This window comes from Musca autumnalis, unplaced genomic scaffold, assembly GCF_047663935.1.
Source record: "Musca autumnalis isolate F117 unplaced genomic scaffold, ASM4766393v1 scaffold_5, whole genome shotgun sequence".
In the NCBI taxonomy this organism is placed as follows: domain Eukaryota; kingdom Metazoa; phylum Arthropoda; class Insecta; order Diptera; family Muscidae; genus Musca; species Musca autumnalis.
The window spans coordinates 4,479,419-4,504,327 of NW_027412088.1; the positions used below are offsets into that span (position 1 = coordinate 4,479,419).

A 24,909-nucleotide genomic window follows, 5' to 3' on the forward strand; every position below is an offset into this window, starting at 1 on the left:
CAGATGACATTTATAGGATTTTATAATTTTGTATTTTGGAGTTGGGCATTCCCCATGATGTCAATATATGAGTTATTTGATTTTGCGACAAAATAAAAATTTAAAAATTTTTTTCCTTATTTTAGGTGCGAAATAATGATAGGTTCAGGGCAATTTTTGCGGATTTACACGTATAAATTTGAGGAAAACTTTTTACAAATCGTTGTTTTTTTAGATCGCCGATGTCCAACGAGTAATTTAGTTTAGAAATTGTCTCCGAATTATTTTCAAAATGCTGATTTAAAGCAGTTTTCAAGAAACAAATTTTTAACGTGGGAGAGGAGGCGAATCTGTAGTTGTCAGAGGCATCATTTCAAATTGCATGAAAAGAGTAACAATCAAACAACTAAATCCAATTTTTTAAAAAGTTTCATAAATTGGGCGCAAAATTTGAACGTCAAAAAAGTCTGGAGGGTTCTCCAACACCACTTTGACGGCAAGAATCGCTTATTTTTCCCATTTATTGGAGTTAAAATAATTTTGAATCTCAAAACAACAGTCAACGTGATCTTCCGGTATCGAAAATGCGATGTAAACAAACGTTAGTAAGCTCGAATCGACCTAGGAAGAATACAAAAATTGCTAAGGAAAACAGCAATCGAGCCTGAAAAAGAACAGACGTAGGTTTAGGTAAAAATGCTTATGAAAAATGGATGGTAAATTGTTTGAGTAATAGAAAAAATCCATCCTAGCCATTTTGCATGAGAGTTCACAGAATTTTTAGTCGAAATCTGGCGGTTTTCTTTTTTGGGCTCGGTTGCAGTTTTACTTGGCAATTTTTGTATTCTTCCTTGGTGTATTCGAGCTTCCTAACGTTTGTTTACATCGCATTTTCGATACCTGAAGATGAAGTTGACTGTTGTTTTGAGATGCAAAATTATTTTAACTGCAATAAATGGGAAAAATAAGCGATTCTTGCCGTAAAAGTGGCGTTGGAGAACCCTCCAGACTTTTTTGACGTTGAAATTTGCGCCCAATTTATGAAACTTTTTAAAAAACTGGATTTAGTTTTTTGATTGATACTCTTTTCATGCAATCTTAAAGGATCCTTGCCTCTGACAACAACAGATTCACCTCTTCTCCCACGTTAAAAATTTGTTCCTTAAAAACTGCTTTAAAGTGTTGAACAAATCTGAATTTTGAAAATAATTCGCCGACAACATCTAAACTAAATTACTCGTTGGACATCGGCGATCTAAAAAAACAACGATTTGTAAAAAGTTTTCCTTAAATTTATACCTGTAAATCCCCAATAATTACCCTGAACCTATCATTATTTCGCACCAAAAATAAGGGAAAAATCTTAAAATTTTACAAATTTTTATTTTGTCGCAAAATCAAATAATTGATATATTGATATCATAAGGAGTGTCCAACTCCATAATACAAAATTATAAAATCCTATAAAAGTCATCGGAATTACGAAAAAAATAGAAATTTACATGTAACCTATGTTTATTTCGGGCACTGTATACCCTCGTTCGCATAAATGCTGAGTTTATATTTAAAATATGAAGTGTTTTGAAATTGAAAAAACCACCTCAAATTTCCCAAAAATAGACATCTTTTTAGCTTATTTTTCAACTTCTAGTGGCGACAGAATAACTCAAAAAATGAGTTAGAAAATCGCACTGCTGGTCTTAGCTCGTTTCAAAAGTTTTTCTACTTGTGGGTCCCCAATTACAATTTTATAATTATACTAAAGAAATTCTTAAACACCCTTTTTTCGTTTTATTTAAGTTTTGAAAGATGTTTCTAAGTCTACAAAAACGCTTGTTGAAATAGTTTTTGCTTCGCTCCGTGTGGAATATCTGCAAGTATGTTGTTAAAATTTCCTGACATCCTCTAGTCTTTTACCTTTGGAGATACATACCAACAATTTTTATTCATGGCGCCTTCTCACTACAGCTTGGGACAGGCAGTCGGTGCATCTTCATGGAATAGATACAAAAAATGTTACTCATGTCTCTTCTATAACTTAAAATACAAAAACCTTTTTGGTTTTATTATTGTTTATCTAAAAAAATAGATTCTCAAAAATTAAGCTAAATCAGGCATTCGTCTCACATACCTAATTAAGAGTAAGGCAATCTAATACATTTAATTTCAAAACAGAGTATCACGTTACCTTTTTCATTAGTTCTTTTTCTACTTCTTCTTCTTCGTCTTCTTTTTTCATCTGTTTATTTTCCATGAAATCACTGTAAATTCAATTTGGTTAACCAAGACCCATGTAATTGCAACTTAGTACAAACTCAACTCCACAGTAAAACCACCTCCTTTTCCAACCTACCAACAAACCATCCCTTTCAATCTGCAACAGCAGTCGGTTAACAATAGAAAACGTATCATATTCATGTGAATTTGTCATTTGTCAAAGATGGCTCCATGTGAGTGTCGGTGGTATTGTTGTCAACAAACTCTGCTCCTCGTCGAAAGGTATTTCGATGGATATATGATTATTATAAAGCTATGCAACTCATCTCGTCGACTGTTTGACGTTATGGTGTGAATGTGGCTTTTGAATGTTTAACAAGCATCCGATGATTTGTCACCATCGATTGCCAATTGACTTGCATCTTAGCCTTTATTAAACGCACGAATGGAGCGTTAAGTGATGAAATTGGGTCATGCCAATTGCTGTTTGTAACACCATTTGTGGTGTAGTAGGCAAATCACAAACATTTCAAAAAATTCTTATCCGACAAATAAGGGAAGAAATTAAAATTCAAAGCGTTGATGTGACATATTTTTGAGTATTTCATATCTTAAATATTTGTTGTTTCCATTAACAGGGAAATGCGATATGGGTAACAAAAACAAAAACTTGTTCTCAAATCGAACAAACTAAATGGGCATACTAATTTATTGTTTTTTTCTTTTGTTGTTGTTTTATGGGTGGCCATTCTTTGGGGGCTATTCCATCTGAGTGCCATTGATAACAAATAGACTAAAAAAGACTTGTTTTATCCAAATAAAGTAGAATGTTTCCTCTAAAAAATGGAAATGCATTGGAGTTGTGTTTGGTCACACTCTGAAAGACGTAAATTATATTATGAGGTCATGCGTCTATTTTGAATAATTAATAATGCTGTGATATGCAGCCAAACTAAGCTGCTAAGTGCTTTCAGACAAAGACCAAAAATAACCAACAGTCGTGCATGTGCATGCAATGCAATTAAACGGCGTTATCAAACTAAACTTCAAACTAGAATTGAACACGTTTCAAGCTACTGCTATATTTGGCACCACCTTGTAGCACTTGAATGTGTCGAAAGAGGAAAATCGATAGTACTTGAAATTAAGTGGTGTTGGTTGGCCCTTCTACTGCAGATTTCTAACAGGAAATATTTTTTAAATAAAGTTTATTAATATTTTGTAGCAAAAGAAAGTATTTATGGGCGAAAGATAATGTATAAATAATGATTAATTACAGTGTTTAATGTTCGCTACCCTTATTTAGAAAATATATACGAAAATACTTGCTATACCTACATATATTGAGCATTCATCTAAAGGACACTGGACTTCAAAATTGTATCTTGTGTCTAAGCTTTATAGGAAGTTCAATTTGTCAGGGCGTTGTTGTCCAGATGGAATTATAGACCACCCAAGCTACAAACCAGACCAATGTTCATACTGCTAAAAATAAACCAGCATAAATATGATTAATGGCAACAATAAGGGAGATGTTTATTATTTATTTCACGTATTTTGTACATTATTTTTCTAAAACTATGAAACTTAATTCTGAAAATGAAAGCGAAAGTAATACCAAAACCCCGTGTAAACTGTTAACTGTAGTAAAGCGGAAACTTTCCTCAAAATGTTTGTGTGTGCTAATGTGGTTTATGGCAATAAATAAATTTGCAAAATGAGTATTTGTCAAATTTGAAATACACTGAGGCGAATTCTAATATATAATGTTTCACAAACATCCCAGACGGGACAAGGGAAACTTCTCTCATATCAATGAGTGCACCCCGATTCATATTAGCTCAATGATTTGGGACCTACTGTTTATCGCCTAGTCAAAGCGGAGTGTCTCACGATACCACTTGTAGAGATATTTTACATGGCTGAAAAACTCAGGAAATATCGCCAACATTACCGACAACATATACCGATATTACCTTCTCAAAACTGTTCAAATAAGTTTTTACAAATTATGATTTGTAGGTCCTTAGAGAAAAACACCTTTACGTTGCTGTAATTCTTCTACACTAAAATTTTGTAGTCTCGCCAATAAAGCTGAATATGTTTATGCGAGTGAGTGGACTGAATCGGTAACTCCGTTCCAGAGTATTGCGGGCGCCAGTCTGACAGACGGATCGTCATTTATAACTATTTTGTTTTTCTTTAGCCTTTATGCTGAAGAGGGTATAAACACTTTGATATGATAACAAGTAAAAAAGTATCAGTCGGCTTTGCCCACAGAGATATACCCTCAGCCTGTGTGAATTAAAATACTTTTTTCTCGAAAAAACGTATGTATTTAGGGGGGGTTTCAAAATTTTGGGCGTATGAACTTCCCGACAAAAATATGGACTAGGATAAAAGCTCAAAGCTTCGAGAGTTGCCATGCGCTCTAGCCACTACATATGGTGCTATAGGGATTTTTACACTTTTCGGGCTGTTTTCTCAAGATGTATGGACTTGCCCCTGATAAAGATTTTACCGCCGTAATGGTGACAGCGAATGCAAGTTGCTTCAACAAAAATCAAAGTGATTCGAGAGCAGGTATTAAAGTGAATTTATCCGAAATTTTGTGTGAGAGGAGGAGTGGACATATACAGTCCATATTCGGACATGATCTATATCTGGTAGATATATTAGTACGAGTATGATGTGTAATGTATGGACCAAATCGGTCACTCCCTTCAAGAGTTATAGTGCACACAATTTTTACGAACATTTTTAACTTTTGTGGGGGAGGTACCTGAAGGAGTAGACCGAAATGACTTATCTTTGAACTTAAACGATATTTTCACAAAATATTACGAAGGCCAAATTACGGACCGAATCGGCAGATCCTTTCGAGAGTTATCTTGAGCTTCAACAACTACACACAGGGGTTTTTGTACCTTTGAGGCTATTTTCGCAGGAAGTATGGACCTGCCCCTGATGAAACTTGTACCGTCGTATGGGGGGAAGTGAATACAACCTGCTACAACAAAAAACGAAGCGATTCAAGAACAGGTCCTAAACTGAACTTCTCCGAAATTTTGTGTGGGAGGTACCCGAAGGAGTGAACCGATTGAGTCCATATTGGAACCTCATCTAAGTCTAGTAGAAATTTCACGATGTGCAAAGTATGGACCAAATTGGTTACTCCCTTCAAGAGTAATCGGGCGCAGAAACTTTCCGAACATTTTCAAACTTTTGTGGGGGAGTTACCGAAAGGAGTGGACCGATATAACCCATCTTCGTACTTAAACTAAGTTTGGACGAAATATTGCGAAAGCCAAATTTTGGACTGAATCGGTTGATCCGTTCGAGAGTTATCGTGCGCTCCAGTCAGCCAGACAAACAGACAGACGGACATTGCTCAATCGACTCCAAATTGTCTAAAACAAATTTCGTCCAAACATACTTGGGGTCTAAAACCATTATTTCGATGATGCACATTTTGCCCGTATGAAAGTGTATATACCCTCGTTAGCATAAATGCTGAGGGTATAAATATGTGCCTCAAATTTAGAAGAAATTAGATTCAGACAATTTGGGGACTACTTAGCCCTGTCCGTCCGTCTATTTGTTTTTGTGGCTGGGGCGGAGCGAACGAAAGTTAAAATTTTTTAAATGGTTCTCAAGATATTTCTCGAAGGACGTAGTAGTAAAAGTCGAAACTCAGATCAATTTCGAATATGGACTATACCAGTCAACTCCTTTGGGTACCTACCACACAAAATTTTAAAATTTTTCGAAAAACTGCAGTTAAAATTGTACTATTGCGACGCTATAATTTAGGGGACAAATTCATACTCCCTCAAATAACCGTACAACAGATATAATAAAACTGATGATGACTACCATAACTTACGAATTGAGTATCCGATTTGTCCGAAATTTTTTACATTGCTAAATATCTTGCAAATCAAGTCCCAAGAAGGCAACACACGCCTTCAATAAATTTCAATATTTTTGGTTAAAAGTAATTTAATGGCTGTTGGAGTATTACTTTGAAATTTTCGCCGAAGGTACTCCTTGTGTTACTGTTTAAAGCAAATTGGTGGGCCGATTACTATCGAAAGGAATCACTCCCAAAATAAGATCCAATTCTACAATGAAGTATGTCGGTCTATTCCTTCTGGTTCCTGCTTCGCAAAATTCAACAGTTATGCGCTTTGATTCAATTTTTTTAGCTATATTTTCTATATTTTTGTCGGGTAGTTTTTACGTCCAAAAACAGGACACAACATTCTTAAAACACCATAATACTTAATTTTTGGGAAAAGGATTTCGACTATATACCCGGTATTCTATCTGTTCATAGATAAAAGTCTTAATTAACATAGACCGAAGGTATAACTCCATCGACAAATCCAACTGGTACTTGTTTACTTATTTCAATATATTGAGGCCTAAGGTGGAATGTATAGCATTATTTAGCAAATGTTAAGGCAGGAAAATCTATAATTTCGGATCCTGCCACAGATCCTAATAATTTCCTTGAGTTTTGTTTGCAGATATACTCGGCTGAAGTTTCTTACAATACAATTAAATCCTTTTTATAGATATTAGAACGATATTTTTTGTAATGGGTTTCTTCCGATTTTTGTTAAGACTTGAGAAAACAAGTAAAAAAGTATCAGCCGGCTCTGCCGACAGAGATATACGCTCAGCCTGTGTACATTGAAACATTTTTTTCCCAAAAAACGTATGTATTAAGGGGGCTTTAAAAATGTTGGGCGTTTGAACCGACAAAAATGTTGATTAGGATTAAGATCAAACGTTTTGCGGAGGAGTTACTAAAAGGAATGGATCGACATTGACCGTTATGGAAGTGGATCTCCAGCCACTACATATGGTGCCTATGAGGTTTTTACACCCTTCGGGCTGTTTGCTCAAGAAGTGTGGACTTGCCCCTGAAAAAAACTTTTACCATCGTAATTGAGGCAGCGAATGCTTCAACAAAAATCAACGTGATTCGATATCAGGTATTAAAGTGAACTTATCCGAAATTTTGTGTGGGAGGTACCGGATGGAGTGGACAAATATAGTCCATATTTGAACCTGATCCATGTCTAGTGGATATATTACGATGTGTAAAGTATGGACTAAGTCGGCCACTCCCTTTAAGAGTTACCGTACGAACAATTTTTCCGAACATTTTTGAACTTTTGTGGGGGAGTACCTGAAGGAGTAGACCGATATGGCTGGTCTTCGAACTTAAACTATGTTTGGACAAAATAATACTAAGGCCAAATGTTGGACCGAATCGACAGATCCGTTCTTGAGTTATCTTGCGCTCCAACCACCTCACACGGTGTCATAAGGGTTTTTTGCAACTTTCATGCTATTTTCTCAGGTAGTATGGACTTACCCCTAATGAAACTTGTACCGTCGTATGGAGGGCAGTGAATACAAGTTGCTAAAACAAAAACCAAAGCGGTTCGAGAAATGGTCCTAAACTGAACTTTTCCGAAATTTTGTATGGGAGGTACCCGAAGGAGTGGACCGATATATTCCATCTTCGAACTTAAACTAAGTTTGGCCAAAATTTGAACCGAATCGGTTCATCCGTTCGAGAGTTATCGTGCGCTCCAGCCAGCCAGACAGACGGACGGACATTGCTCAATCGACTCCAAATTGTCTGAAACACATTTCATCCAAACATACTTGGGGTCTAAAACCATTATTTCGATTAGGCACATTTTGCCCGTATGAAAGTGTATATACCCTCGTTAGCATAAATGCTGAGTCTTGTTATACAAGACTGTCTTTTACATAGCTGTGACTCTAGCCTCGCCTACAAAGTTGAATATGATCTTCTTCAATAATGTTCTATATGTCCAAATGTTTATTGTTCTTTGCTATTGCATCTGTGTCCTTATACAATCTAAAAAAGATTGGTTTTTTACCATTGTGAATTATCGGAATCCTACTGGGCTTATATTTATGCTACGTGCTACTTATAGGGCGTATAGGAATTTCTATACCCAGCCAAGTGTGTAGTTTATTAAACCATTTGAAAGTGATACAGCTGAAACTTTGTTCCACTTAATTCCTCTAATCCTATTATATTGAGACAAAAGCTTTTTTTAATCTCAAAATTGACTCACATTTTAAATGTTCGATTTTGCGAGGTGTGAATGTCAGCTCCAATTTACATATTAATCATTTAAATGGTACAAATTTTAAAATGCGGATATATGAATTGGAACAAATTCTCTTTTGCCATGCATTCGTTATATGATTTACAAAAAAAAAAAGTAAATCATAAGAATGGGTGTGTCCATTATGTCTCTGAATCTATGTTAAGAGTTAAATGTCTGGAATTCATAGTTTTTTTTTTTTTTGTGATATTGATATGCAATGGCATTGTTTGAACAGTATAGTGTCACAATTTCCAGTTGCACAAAAAACTGAAATGAGGAAATAGTTTACAAATCAATTTTTTTTGGAATTGGAGTAAACCCCAATTAATTGCAATGTCGATATGTAATACGCATGATTTAACTAACTACAACACGCTTAGTCACACTTATCATACGGCTGTCGTATTAAGATTGTATCAGCAGCCCACTGCAAACTATTCTCTATGCGATATGTGAGGCAGTGACAACGTTTTTCAATTTTAATTGATCTTCGGCCTTTTGCTGGTTGGTTTGGTTGGTTACTTGCATGCTTTGCCACCGTTACGTCGAATACGAAGCAAGAAATGAACAAAACCAACGAACAATCCAATGAATGAATGATAGAAAGATACATTTGTATGTACTATGTAACCCAGCCACATGGTACTCCATCAAATTCATATGATGTACTTACTCAAGACCATCATGCCTGACATGGCATGTGGCATTTCGGTTCGTTGTTAAGATTTGAATACGATCATAAAAGGCAACTAAACCTCATGACCCACATTTTGTCCATGAACCGTACATCGATTTTTTCGCTTTCAATTTAAATCCAAATATATGTGTTTGTGTGTGTGCCAAAGAAAAAAACGGCGACAAACACTTCCCCATTAAGATTCTTTTTGAAAAAAAACAACAACAACAACAACTATTCCTAATAACAAATTATGGTGAAAAGGGTGATCGACCAAAACTCAATGTGACACCGAGAAATGGTGAGCGCGTGAAAGTCAAGTACAAGCCATAAATTGGACAAGTAACCCCATCGCAGATCAACTAGCCGCAAAACAAGCAAACAATCAAGCTAGCCAAGCAAAAATGAATTCCCATATGAACGAGCGGTAGGTAGTATGAAGTCGTCGGTGACATATGAGATACGAGCGTGAATATTGTACCTCAATGCGCATGAGTGCAGTCAGTTTGTTCAAGTATTTGACTGCTCGTGTCTATGCCGTACTTTCATTTATTTTCTTTTAGTCTTTCTTGAGGCCTTAATTTGTCCATTGGATAAACATTTGTTTCGCTTACTCTGTGAATTTCGTCGAGTGGATCTGGCTGTTGTTGCATTTGAAGAAATGCGTCTGAGCAACCAACCAACCGACCACAAACTAACAACCATCCACCATCACTCGATTGGTGATTGAGTGAATGAGTGACTGCATGCATGCATCATGCATACTGCATAGCTATGCATAGGCATTAGTATTTGTGAACATCGAGCGCGATTTCCATTTGAATGGAAAACCAGTGTTTTCTTTCATTTGATATCATTGTTCTACTTTTCACTGTTTGCGCTAAAAGGCAATTTAATTGTTTTCAAAAGAACCGCAACAGAACACAGCAACAATGCCAACGCCAAAACAAAACAAAAAAAGAAAAGATAGAGGAGATACCAAAAAATGATACCACCACCACACAATCATTGCTGAACAAATTCTAAATTATTTATGAATATATTTTTTGCGCTTGTATTGTTAGATATTGAATTCAGAGCCTCTGATGGAGAATTATGGTCCATTGACAGCAATAGCTTAGACTCTATGTTTTATTGCTTTTATTGTTGTTTTAAGTTGAGCTTTCATTGTTACGTTTCGTAATTAAGTCCAGTTCTATTACCATGAAAGTGTTGCTTAGAAAACAATTTCCATGGAAAAGTTTCACACTTAATTATTAACAAGTGTTGTTTTACGTACGTAATAAAACACGTTACATTTACATTCGAAAGTTGTACTTACAAAGTTTTCATAATGTTTTTTTTTTTTGTTTTGTTTTACTTTGCATGTGGCCAGTTTTGATTGTACGGGAGGGAACCCTATCATGGAAGATACATGTGAAAGCAAAGGAGTATTTTGAAATAATTCATTGAAGATTTTTTAGAAAACAATTGAATTGTTTTATAGCATGCAATAAGATTAGAATTTGATTGTTTATAAGAACGGTTATATATTTGAGATTTGCAAAAATTTCAAAAACGTAATAACGCTAATGTGCATATCTGTCAATGTAAGGCGCGTCGTGCAATGGAATAAAACTTTATTAAATTGATAATTTCTTGAAGTAGTAATGTTAGACCTCATACAGTATACACAGAGGTTTTTGATCACAATAGCGCCCTACAATATACAGTTTTTAAAATATTCCCTCAAGAGCAATAATGAGAAGGAGCTGTATAGGTAACGGCGTGTCTGAACTAACTTTATATAAAATGAACTAACACCTGCGAAGTTGTTGGTGATTGTGAAACTACAATGTACATAGATGAGAAAAATAAAAAAATAGTCGATGGGATTTCTAAAAAAATCGCCGTCAAAGCCGCACCGTGCATGACATTGATTAATAAAGAGGCGATACAGTCCCAATATGAACTTCTATATCTCAACAAGTAAAAGTATCAGTCGGCTTTGCCAACAGAGATATACCCTCATATGTATGTATTTAGGGGGTTTTTAAAAATTTTGGGCGTTTGAACAGACAAAAATGTTGATTAGGATTAAAGATCAAAATTTGCGGAGGAGATTCGATATCAGGTCTTAAAGTGAACTTATCCGAAATTTTGTGTGGGAGGTACCGGAAAGAGTAGACAAATATAGTCTATATTTGAACCTGATCTATATCTGGTAGATATATTAGGATGTGTAATGTATGGGTGGGTGCCACCGTGGTGCAATGGTATGCACACCCGCCTTGCACGCTGAAAGTCGTGGGTTCGATTCCCCGGCCAGTCAACATCAAACACTTTTCAACGGTGGCAAAATACCCCTCAGTAATGTTGGCGACATTTTCTGAGTATTTCAGCCTTGTACAACTTCTCTATAAAGTGGTGTCGTAAGACACGCCGTTCGGACTCGGCGATAAACAGTAGGTCCCATATCATTGAGCTAATATGAATCCGGGTGCACTCATTGATATGAGAGAAGTCTCCCCTGTCCCGCCTGGGATGTTTGTGGAACAATTATTATGTAATGTATGGATCAAATCGGTCACTCCCTTCAAGGGTTACCGTACGAACAATTTTTCCGAAAATTTTTTAACTTTTGTGGGGGAGGTACCTGAAGGAGTGGACCGATATAGCTTATCTTCGAACTTAAACTAAGTTTGCACAAAATATTACGAAGGCCACATTTTGGACCGAAGCGGCAGATCCGTTCGTACGTTCGTACGCTCCAACCACCTCACACAGTTTCATAGGGGTTTTTTTGCAACGTTCATGCTATTTTCTGAGGAAGTATGGACTTGCCCCTACTGAAACTTACACCGTCGTATGGGGGGCAGTGAATACATCCTTTCGAGAGTTATCGTGCGCTCCAGCCAGACAGACAGACGGACGGACATTGCTCAATCGACTCAAAATTGTCTAAAACACATTTCGTATGAAAGTGTTTATACCCTCGACCTACGAAAATATCATTGAGGTCAATCTTGTAGATAATTTTCACTCCTACAACATTATCTCTAATCCCATTTCGCTAGAACTAGCGGTTTCCATTCAAAATCCTTAAAACCTAAAAAACCCTACAAATGTGACCTCTGACCGCGATCCCTCCGGCGATTTTTTTGTTTCTTTCACAATCCGCAAGAACTTCCCAGGTGTAAGCACCTTCCATTTAAAGTGCGTTCAGGCGCATCGTTAGGTATTTTTAATGTTTTGATGAAACGTCGTCCAATCAATTTTAACAAAGACTTTTCAGACGATATATGCCAATATCCACAGACATAGGACATGCAAAGTAAAATCAATTAGTTTATATATAGTTCTCTGCAAACTCATCGGCTTAGAAGTCAACGTCCTAAAGTAAATCCTTTAAAATAAACAGCAGCATCACCCGGAAATTTAATATAGCTAACGTAGAGGTTATGGAATACTTCTGCTACTTTGGACTATGCCAATTTTAAGCTGGCTAAAACCATTTTGGTCATATGAATGAAACATGTAGATCTTCTTGCGTCAAAACAAAATTCTTGTGAATTCAGAAAATGTATACGCAACTAAATAAATTCCTACGAATATTCTGGCCTAATACAATATCGAACAAAGAACTCTGGAAGAAGTCAAACGGACTACACATTGGCAAACAACTAATGAAATGAAAGTGGAGTTTGGTGGGCCACACTCTTGTTAAAACCTCCGACAATACATAGCGGAGAACGCTAAAAACGAACACCTGTCTTATAATGATGTAAAATATTTTTTCATGATAAAATTAAATGGAATGACTAGCAGATACCCTTATGATCCTAAGTGGAATGAATAAAGGAATATTCGTACGCTTATAGTTGAAAACCCCTCATCTCAAACCTATATACCAATAGCGATCATAATATCAATTTTTAGCTCCATCCAATACCAAACTGTACAAAATTTAGAACCATTTAGTAGTTTCGTACGCCTTTAGTTATTTTTTCCAAAGCAACCTCCTTATCTCAACTTAATACCAAATATACTGCTATACGACGTTTCATACACATATTGTACGCTTTCCAAAGCGACTTTTGTATCTCAACTCTACACAAAAAGAGTGGTCCACATTTCTAATTAACGAATTCTGACCTATTTTTCGTCTGCTTATAGTTCCAATTTCCAAAACGACCTTTTTATCTCAACCGTATACACCACCAGTACCCTAATACCTTCACCTATAGAACGTATTTCCAAAACCTCATCTATATCTCAGCCTACACACCAACCGTGACCCTAGTACGATACCTACACCCACTACCAAATTTAATACCATTTAATACTTCTCATAATATGAATATTAGTTTCCAAAACCTCCTCTTCCAAATAGGAAAATTCAGAAGTCTATTCGTTAAAAAATAACAAGTTGTACCTAATTTAATACTATTTAGCACTTTGTGCAATGGTATGCCACCCGCCTTCCACACTAAAGGTCGTGGGTTCGATTCCCCGGCCAGGCAACATCAAAAATTTCAACGGTGGCAAAATACCCCTCAGTAATGTTGGCGACATTTCCTGAGTATTTCAGCCATGTAAAACTTCTCTACAAGTGGTGTCTTTGGAGACACCACTCATTGGTATGAGAGAAGTCTCCCTTGTCCCGTATTAGATGTCTGTGGAACAATTATATAATTATTATAGTACTTTTTGTACATTTATAGGTCGAATATTCTACAACTTTAGTTAAATATATCTTACACTCCATCAACGAGTCTCGTTCCAAATTTCCGAATTCTAGCTCCACGCGTTTATATAAAGGACACAATTGTTAGTAGCTTTTTGTACCATACGTAGCATTTCACTGCGAATTCCTAAAGAGCCAACCTTATCTCACCGCTGCGCTCCGAAAATAATCTACACTCCAAAGTTAACGAACCGAACGTCACCCGTTCCTTTTAGCAGCTTTTATATCCTTCTAAATTTCCAAACATTCTGTTTTATCTCTCACCTGCGCCCCAAGTGTGACCCTCATCCTAAATTTAGTGACTTCGGTATCAAATTCAAAACAAGACAAGTATTTGTTATTCAGTTGAATTATAATTTAAATTATAATTTTTAAAACGTTACAAGAAGAAAAAACTCCTCATTAAAAATCATCATCGATATTCTTGGAAAATCATTTACTTTCAACAAGAAATAATCTGTATTCATGCTCCAGATATTTCATCCACACCCAGAATAACTTTGGTTTTACCCCATTATTTTTGTTTATAATCCTTCTTTCAACTAAAATCCAATGACTATCTCTTTCGCATATTTGTATTACAAAAAGGAAAACGAGAGAGAGCAATTAAAGCAAAGCAATCTGACATTATTATTTACCACTCTTTGACACCGTTTAATATTTTATTTATATGGAAATAAGTGTCAGTGAGCCATTATACGCCCTAATTCATTGGCCGTTGGGACCTATATTTACACAAACACACACACTGCAGCCGAAGTTCCGTGTTACTTGTCCAAAGCTGTGTTGTGTATCTTTGCACTTGTGTTGTTTTTATAAAAGAAGTTTGTTCGATTTTTTTTACTTCTTCTCGACATTCTCCCCCAAATAAGGGTAGAGAATTTTCGGTATAATTTCCTTGTGATGTGCGGTGTCACGCAGTCTCGTCTTTTCTCTTAAAATTGCATATTTTTGTCACTGAAGAGAAATAAGTGTTATGGGCTTTTATATGTTACAACCCCTAGTGAGGTATACTACAATAGCTCGCTCTTCCTTTACCAAAAAAAAATCTTTACACTAGCAATATATCACCAATCCAAACAAAACAAAAACAATAAAATGAAGCATGCCAAAGAGAGGCAAATAAAACAAACAAAAAAGTGACACAACATTGCCGGGCCATGCATGGAATGCATTGAAGTTAATCAGCTAAGGTTAGTACCGGTTTGCAATCGAATCGAATCTGGTCGTCCACACTGCTACCCGGCACGCAAATGTATTCCGGTGGACATTAAGCAACCAACAACATTCAATTTTGGACGTTTGTGTCATTGTGTCATTTTGTGGGTTCACAGTTGGATATTCATCCATCTCCAGTCATCCATCCGTTCGTCTAACCATTCAAGCATTGAAATCGATACTGGCGATTGGGCCTGTGGCGTTCATATTTCTTCTACTCGGTTGTTTTCGTTTCGTTTTGTTTTATTTGTTATTGTTGTTGTGTATTTTCGGTTATACTTTTGCGAACGTTTTGTACGTTTTGTGTAGTTCAGCTTGAATGCATTTGGATGCATCTCGTAATTAAGAGTGACTTGTGTCGTCTTCGATGGGCTCCCACATGAATTATCTTGTGATTGTTCGATACTCTACATGGTGGGATGCTCATTAAATCCGTTTGCAAAGCAGTGGGTTTTTGGTGGCATTCGTTCGTACGTTCGTGCTTCAAGGTGTTCTCTGTAAGGTAAGCAGAAATATTGAAATCGCAAATCGTAACTAAGAATGAAACCTTACATGTTGTGGTGCACCGTACACCGGTCATTCGGCAGTGTGCGACAGTCAGCCCTTGTACCCTTAACCTTTGTTTGTGGGTTGGAGAGTCTTTGTTAAGGACTACTTAGCACCATTTGCCATTAGGCTGAAGTGTTTTGTCGTTGGTTTCATTCATGAGCTGGGTTCTTGGTGTTATTGTTTTTGTTTTGTTTTGCATTTGGCGCAAATATGGGAGGGAGGTAATCAGGCGCACAAAATTAAGTCTAGACAATGTCGTTGTAAGTACAGTGCATTCGGAGTGTTGCATGCATGCAATTGTGTGTTGTTGCAGGCTCTAAGTGATTTTTGTTTTGTTGTATTTCGTCAAAGGTGGGCGATAAAGTATGGACGCCTACATTTCAGCATGTGTACACGTACTGCTACATGCAGTAGACACGCATATTTCTAGGCCCTAGTTTTGTGTTATTTGGGGGGAATGTATCCGCATTATAGTTAGTGTGAACGCAGAAACAATGTGAATATATACATATGTAAATAATCTGGCAATCAGTTGGGTGAATCAGTAGGATTTGCAAGGTCAACCTATGTAATTGGAATAGTTAATCGGTAAAATAAACTTAAACTTGTGTCTAAATAATATAATGGTGGTCCCTATAATGGTGGCCCCTACAGATTTCGTATTTGAAGGCTAAATGCCTTCTGCTTCATTCGGTGTTGCGCGGCATTGAAATAAAGACATATACTCGTACTAAACGGCAAGTTCAGCACTTTGGTTCAAGAAGCGAGGATTTTAGAACAAATGCAGGAATAAATCAGGGTTGTTCTTGGTAACCGCTCTTTTATGTAATTCTTTGGACGTAAGAATGTTAAAACCTACAACAACAAGTAAAAAAGTATCAGTCGGCTTTGCCCTCAGCCTGTGTATATAGAAACAATTTTTTCCCAAAATACGTCTGTATTTAGGGGGTTTTACAATTTTTGGGCATTTGAACCGACAAAAATGTAGATTAGGATTAAAGATCAAAAATTTTGCGGAGGAGATACTAAGAGGAATGGATCGACATTGACCGTTATGGAAGTGGATCTCCAGCCACAACATATGGTGCCATAGGCGGTTTTTACACTCTCCGGGCTGTTTGCTCAAGAAGTATAAACTTGCCCCTAAAAAAACTTTTACCATCGTAATTGAGGCAGCGAATGCAAGTTGCTTCAACAAAAATCAAAGTGATTCGATATCAGGTCTTAAAATGAACTTATCCGAAATTTTGTGTGGGAGTAACCGGATGGAGTGGACAAATATAGTCCATATTTGAACCTGATATATATCTGATAGATATATTACGATGTGTAAAGTATAGACCAATTCAGCCACTCCCTTCAAGAGTTACCGTAGGAACAATTTTTCCGAACATTTTTGAACTTTTGTGGGGGAGGTACCTGAATGAGTGGACCGATATGGCTTATCTTTAAACTTAAACTATGTTTGGACAAAATATTACTAAGTCCAACTTTTGGACCTAATCGGCAGATCCGTTAGAGAGTTATCTTGCGCTCCAACCACCTCACACGGTGTCATAGCGTTTTTGCATCTTTCAGGCTATTTTCTCAGGAAGTATGGACTTGCCCCTGATGAAACTTGTACCGTCGTATGGAGGGCAGTGAATACAAGTTGCTAAAACAAAAATCAAACGATTCGAGAGATGGCCCTAAACTGAACTTTTCCGAATATTTGTGTGGGATGTACCCGAAGGAGTGGACCGATTGAGTCCATATTGAAACCTTATCTAAGTCTGGAACACATTTCACGATGGGCAAAGTATGGACCAAATTGATTACTCGCTTCAAGTGCCCACAAATTTTCCGAACATTTTGGAACTTTTGTGGGGGAGGTACCGGAAGGAGTGGACCGATATAGCCCATCTTCGAACTTAAACTAAGTTTGGGTAAAATATTGCGAAAGCCAAAATTTGAACCGAATCGGTTTATCCGTTCGAGAGTTATCGTGCGCTCCAGCCAGCCAGACAGGCGGACGGACATTGCTCAATCGACTCCAAATTGTCTGAAACACATTTCGTCCAAACATACTTGGGGTCTAAAACCATTATTTCGTATGAAAGTGTATATACCCTCGTTAGCATAAATGCTGAGGGTATAAAAAGGGGAATTATCTGGAACCACTTAGAAGAGCTCGATTTCGCAGACTTCATCTGCATTTTGTCGCATAAATTCAAAAATGAATTAGCCAAAATCGAGTGTTTTTCACGCCTGTTAAGTAAAATTTGTTTCACAAATCTTTACTTAATATTCTAGCTGAAAGGCTTGTCACGCAACATAGGTTCTATGATAGCCACAATTACAACATTCGTCAGTATTTTTTATATACAGAGGTGTTATTTTTGACAACTTTGTAAAACGAAAATTTATGACGCGCACTGTATACCACAATCTAAACTTATTTTGAGGCGAGGGTAGGGTACATTTTCATAATATTCTGTTTGAGACAAATCTACCTACTAATTGGACCTCAAATTCAAATTCATAGCCAAATCGTGGGGAAATATGACTCCAACTTTTAACCATTTGAGAAAGAACTAAAGCTTTCGAAGAATCTTTAAAGTTTCTGAATATATTTTGGAACTATAAAAGCTGCTGAAACATTCCTGTACTGACATTGTAGAGCAATAAGAAACCTAATCCATATTAAATCCATAAGGATATGACATGCAGACATATGACATCAAGCCACAGATTTCTTAGAAGATGGGCCTCTGGGTGGTTATATATGATCTATATATGTATCCGTATCGGCAAATTTCGGGACATGTCTACCTGATCGTCTAGAAACCCATCTTCCAAAAGAAGTGAAGAAATATCCCTTTTTGGTATATTCCCAAACCCATATCGCGCGATTAAAGTAATACTGAATATGTTAATGCTATTGCTGCTGGAGTGTATAATAAGTTCGACCCAGTTGTCTTCATTAGATCTTTAACTTTCCTAGTAGCTCACTTATGCCAATAGGCTAGCATCTCTCAAATACGGTTGGTTGGCTTTAATATATTTGTGATATTTAGCGTCTATATGTATTCGCATGGACAAACGTTTGTTTAAAGATTTGATGCATTGTAGCAGATAACAAAAGTGAACACCACATGCTGAAAAACCACATGCATACCTTATATATGTGTACACACATATGCCTGTATGTAAATATGACTGACTTCAAATTGCCAGCGGTGATGGTAATATGCACAACAAAACTTTTGCATAAACGTTCCCTCATAACTTCATCCATTACCGCCTTCGTCTCCGAAACCATTACTGTCATCACTTTGCTTCTTATTCTTACGAATTACTATTTATGAATGCAAATAAGGCGCACTGCTGCACAGAGCTCAAAATTGTTTTGTGTCTCTTCGTTTCGGGGTGTACGCTGGTATGTCCCTCCTGTTTGCTTAGAGAGAACTTCTCAAGAAGTCATTCAACTTTTCAGGGTTACAGACATCGCCTTCACCACGTCGCCAAGGCATCGAAGAACAAACTCAAAGAAATCAAAAGAAACACACAAAAAATTGTAAAGAAAAACGAACGGCCGGCCTACCAACAACTGAAAACATGTGTTCGGTTCACTCACTGACTGCAAATATGAATGACTCTTGACGGATCTCTTCACGGCAACTTCATAAAACATTTGAAGGATTCCTTTTCTTAGAATGGATGTGCAACGCGTCAGATGATTACTGTTCGGCCCTATGCATCATAAGCATGAACATGAATGAGTGTCATGAACGTAACGCAAAGGAAATAGTTTCAAATATGGGATGGCAAAGGAAACGGAATGATTTCCGTTTGTGGCTTTTTGAAATATTCTAATTTTAGTTGTATTTATTTTTTCGTATATTTTTGTTAGGGGGGAAATTGTGTAAGATTTGTTGCAGTTTCAAATATTTGCAATCTACATGGAAATAATATTCTTCTTGGAAATTATAAATTCAATTATTAATTAGCGCACTAAAACTTAAACGAGGTGTCTCAGATCTTCATAAAAAGCAATGATATATATACGTGAAAACACTTACAAGGGAAGGTGCACAACAATATTTCTAGAGAAGTAAAATTTCTACCAAAGGACCGTTACAAAATTTCAAATTCACCGTTACAAAGAAATAGTAGGCATATGTTAGTTTTTGTATGGTTTCAATGTAGAGACTCCGTCCAATTCATAACGTTCTGAAGTTTCTAGACAACCTCTTAAAGGATTTGATGTGGGCTTACATTTACTGGGTATATCTTAGCCATGTAAAACATCACAACAATGGGTGTGTACTGTGTTTGACGCACCTTTCAGACTCGCCGAGAAGAAAGATATTCGATTCATTGATAAAAAAAATATTACCTTGCTACACTCTTTGTTCCTATTGGGATATTAGTCGGAATAGTTATTTTCAGGCTGGTGAATACCAGATCTGTGCATTTATCCTATTTTTAAAAGAGCTTCATTTGCTTTGAAATCGTTTAAAGAATATTTGTGTACTTAACCCTGCTGATTTATAGTTTTATTTATTTTTAATATGTTTTTGTTAGGTATAACTACTTACAAATCAACCTACTAACTATTATATTAACACGGACATGCCCTAAATATGTAGTTAACACGAAAATAAAAGTCGATAAATACAGTAGAACCTTGCTTCTTCGGACCTCTATTAACTAATTAGATTTGTTAACCAACATGCCTTTTTATTTTGGGCCTCTATTAACCGAGTTTCTCTACGAGTATTGACCGTGCCTCTAATATTCGTGCGCCACACACATATCAAAATTAATGGCATTTATAAAAAAACTCTATAAACCGTTATTGCGATTATCCGTGCTAAGCTTGGTCCCGAGCAAACCGTTTAGCCGAGGTTCAACTGTAACTACTTTTTTCGATTTTTAAAGAATTTGAGGTATATTTATTATCAATTCCACCACACTCCGTATTTTTATAACCTTAGACTTTTGGCTAAGGAGGGTGTATACACACTGTTACGACCAAAAATGTGCCTCATCGTCCAAATATGTTTGGACGAAACACCTTTCAGATAATTTAGACTCGAATTAGCCATGTCCGTATGGGCGGGTGCGCACCATAACACTCGAAAAAAACAACCGATCGGGTCCAACATTTGGTATTCCTAATATGGTTTAAATCCGAAGATGGATCATATCGGTCCAGCCCTTCCAGTACCTCCCCCAGAAAAGTTCAAAAATGGTGCACACGATAGCTCTCGACGAGAGTAACTGAATTGGTCATATCTTTGCATATGGTAATATAACTTCCAGATATAAATCGGTTTGTAATATGGACTATATCGTTCCATTTCTTCGGGTACCACCTACACACAATTCGGAAAAAGTGAATTTTAAGACCTCCTCTCGGATTGTTTTGATTTTTTTTCAGCAGACTGTCCTTGCGGGCCCCTTTACGACGGTACATTTTTTTTTTTGGGGGCAAGTCCATTCTTCCTGAGATAATGGCCTAAAAGCTCTAAGAAACCTTGACGGGAAATCCGCAAGATAACTCTCGCAGGGAGCTTCTGATTGGTCCACACCTTACACATCGTATTATTTCATCTAGTCCCATCCTTCGGGCTCGTCTCGGATAGTTTTGAATTTTTTTCCAAAAAAATCTTTTTGTGGGCTCATTTCATACTTCCTGAGGTAATGGCCCAAAATCTCCATAAAGAGGTTGTCGGCGCCAACTAAACTGGCTAGTACATAAGATAACCCTCGATGGGAGAAACCGATTTGTTCCAAACGTTGTACATCGTATTATTTTGTACAGTCTCGTATTATGTCCAAATATTGACTACATCAGACCACTCTTTCGGGTACCTCCCATACAAAGTTCGGAAAGAGTGCAGTTTGAGAATGCTTGTATGCGGCCCGAGTTAAGACGGTACAATTTCAGAAGTATTATGTTTGCTTATTTTCTTTTGGCTGAGGATATATCTCGGTCGACACACCTCACTGATATTTTCTTTCTTGTTATTTTATCCGTTGTTGAGGCTTACCGCTGCTGGAAATAATAGGGCGCTCTTATAGATTTACATTAATTTTATATCAAAAAATTATTGTATTTTTTGTTTGTAGACGTTGCGTCTCGCATTCATTCGGTTTTGTATTCGAAGAACTCATTATGTTTGAACTACTGGTAATACAGAAGATCGATTTTTACACTATTTTGTAATCGGTCTCATCGGGGTTCAAAATTTTTATTGGGTTGTTACAATTTTTAAAGATATTTTTCATCGCTTTCAAAAAATATATATATACCCATATTTCCTCCTCTGTTCATACCCCTTGTAATAAGTTTGAAAAGAAAAAGTTTCACAGGTAACCATTAAGAATTTCACGTAAAACCAACTAAACATTATGGTAATTTTCCATTACAAGATTGTGAGCAAAGAATGCAAATTTCCTTTATGGATACCTACTTTGTTTCGAATGCAATCGCTCATAACTGCTCATGAACCAGCCAAGATGAACGTTTCTTTGTGAGTAAATAAATCACAATATTTTATAGGCGCATTCCAAAAACTTTAATCATCGCATGCGCGCAGCTCACTCTTTTCAATGTGTCGGTGGCTCATCGTCGTGACAGAAAAGAAAAGCTGCAAACAAAGCGTACATATGTATGTATGCATATGCTTCCCGATTACCGATTCAAAAGCATCTGCCTTTCTTGTTGTTGTTTTATTTATATTGTTTTAACAACACCAACAAAAAACAATGAAAACAAATCTTGGTCTTTTAAGTTATTCTTCACCCCCGGGCTACCCATGCAACCCACACATAGTTTCTTGCTTGTTGTTGCTGGCACAACTTGTTGGCTTGGCTTGTAACACTGGCTTATGGATTGTGTCTAAGAGGCGCCAGTTGTATTCATCTTCAATGGCAAAATGGTGCCTGTCGTTGGTGGTCTGGGCGGAGGGTGGTGGTCTTGTTGGAATTCCAAAGTTCAAAGTAATCGAATGGTGTGGTGGTGCATGTTAAATTGCAATTGCCCACACTCTGAGCACATTGTGTTTTGCCTTGATCCGCAGCACACTCATTCGCACTCCTTCAATTAATAATGAAACAAAGTTCTTTGTTGTTGTTCCATCTATGAAGAAGTGTGAGTTGGGGAATGAGTGAGTGGAGATCCGATTCGATCTACACGTGCTCCCACCACCAACAGAACCCAAACAACCGCCAGATCATAACAACAGGAACTGAGTAAGGCAGGCAAACACATGTGCCCATTTCCATTTGCCACACAATGCACGAGGCTGGTGTGGCGAAGATGGTCACAATGCCACGACATAATTTCACATTCATCCCAGAACTGTCATGCATGCATCTCTTTACCATAACCGCATTGATCTTCCGAGGAAAGTTATTTTTAGTTCGCTAACACTCAGCAACGACTGCATTCCTGGCCATGCTATTACATCGGTGGGAGATTTTCCTTTCATCTTGTCTTGTGTAAAAAGTACTCTGGCTATTTTGGAATTCGTACTAATGTGAGTGTTTGTGTGTGCACGGGCACAACGTTTAAGTATTCGCAGAAACATTATTACACAGAAAACCTTCTCCAGAATAAGAAACGAGAAAAAAACGAAACATTTTATATCAAAATGAAAGCAAAATGTGTTCTGTTCCATCTCCAGTCATGGAAAATGTACGGATGGATGGATGTATGCTTTGGTCCATGCCGTGGCAACGTTTTACATGTTTTGTGTGCGTATAAATTTAGGTTAAAGTACTTTTAGGAAGGCGGGAGGTCAAAATACTTGAGTCAACGAAAAAGCATATACAAACGTACATATATACATTCATAGTAAATTGAAATACTTGGCTGTTGTGGGAAAACCATTTGCCTTCTTCACCATTCTCAGCAGAACGGAAATGTGTTTTGTCGCATTCCCCATTAACAAGAGCCACATTAATTTTCTCTGATTTCATAATAAAAAACGAATACAAGTGGATTTCTAATTTGTTGTGATTTGGCTCTGAGAAAATACTCACTTATTTATTACTGTTCTATAATAAAGATAACAAGCAACATTGAATGGAATTATATATATTTTAATATACTGGGGTCCCTTAATATACATATGGATGCCACGAACATTAGATAGACATAAAATAAATAAAGATAGTTTACAAATATTCTAGATAGAACATTCAATCCTTGGCTTTGAAAACGAAATCTATTTATGCTTTATAGGAACATAACATTTAAGTGGGGTTTTTAATATGTACAATCTACATCTCTTATTAGTTCACTTAAATTTTCAGAAATTAAATATAGCTTCCTCTAGAAAACTACAATTCAAATCAGTTTTTTGAATGGAAATCAAGCCCGGTTATTTACGACACTTAAAGTTGTATCATTGGCAGAATGTGGGCTTTGTGACGAAATATTCAAAAACCAAATTAAGGGGTGACCCCCAGTTGTAATGCCCAATGAAAGGCATTTTAAAGGATTTTTTACAAGAAAGTAACGAAATTTTTTGGTCGATTTTTTTATCTGAAAGAGCACATCTTTATCTACTTTCTGAATTTTTATTGTTGAAAATATTGCGTAGTTTTGTGGCAAATGACCGTTTAATAAAGTGTTGTGGGGAGCCAACTCTAGCTCGAAAACTTATAAACCGATCGTTATATATTATTGTGGACTTATTTAGAACATACAGATCTAGTCCTTCATCGATAGACCTATTTTAACATAAAGTTTTACGAAAATGTTGGACCGAAAAAGTCAACATTTCAATTTTTGGCTTAAAAACTGAGGTTTTTTGATCATAATAAGGGGCAAATTTTTTTTTTTTTTTTTTTAAAATTTTTCGATGATGTGCTAGATTTTGATATCATTGAGAAGCCCACAGTAATATAATTTCGAGAAAAGCACGTTTTTAGTTTCTATGGTACATACATAATAAATGTTTCCTTCCAAAAGCTCATATCTCGGCCAATATTGTTCCGATCAACTTGAAAATTTTGAATATACCAATGATAAGCAGCAGGGCGCCCACGTGCACTGTGGTCCCAACTTGGGGCAAAAATCGAAATTTCACTGACAATTCAGCAAATTGCCTCTAAACCTATCACATTTTAATATTCCAGCAATATTTTTGTAATTTATAACGGTACTTAACAAAGCAAATCAGAAGAAGTTGACATTTAAGTACTGACTTCTTACACGCAAATAACTGAAAATTTAAAAGATAAAATATTTTTTTCGAAATGGAAGTTTTTGCTAGAGGTAAAGTAATTACTTTTACATAAAAATTTGTACACAGTATTTGCATAAAAGGTGCTGGAAATTACTTTTTTTCAATAAATTGTTGTGTTTTTTTGCAAGTCCTCAA

General features: G+C 36.5%; 1 protein-coding gene across 18 annotated transcripts in view; it reads left to right on the forward strand.

The window, feature by feature from the left end:
- LOC141404843 (uncharacterized) overlaps nt 1-24,909 on the forward strand; it is a 64,185-nt gene that overhangs the window by 29,812 nt on the left and 9,464 nt on the right. Inside the window, exon 1 of one of the 18 annotated variants that reach the window (XM_073988607.1) lies at nt 14,958-15,482. The exons of the other annotated variants lie outside the window; for them this stretch is intronic. The gene's annotated coding sequence lies outside the window, so the exon portion shown is untranslated. Of the gene's footprint in view, nt 1-14,957; nt 15,483-24,909 lie in introns of those variants that run through there. 18 annotated transcript variants of the gene reach the window in all.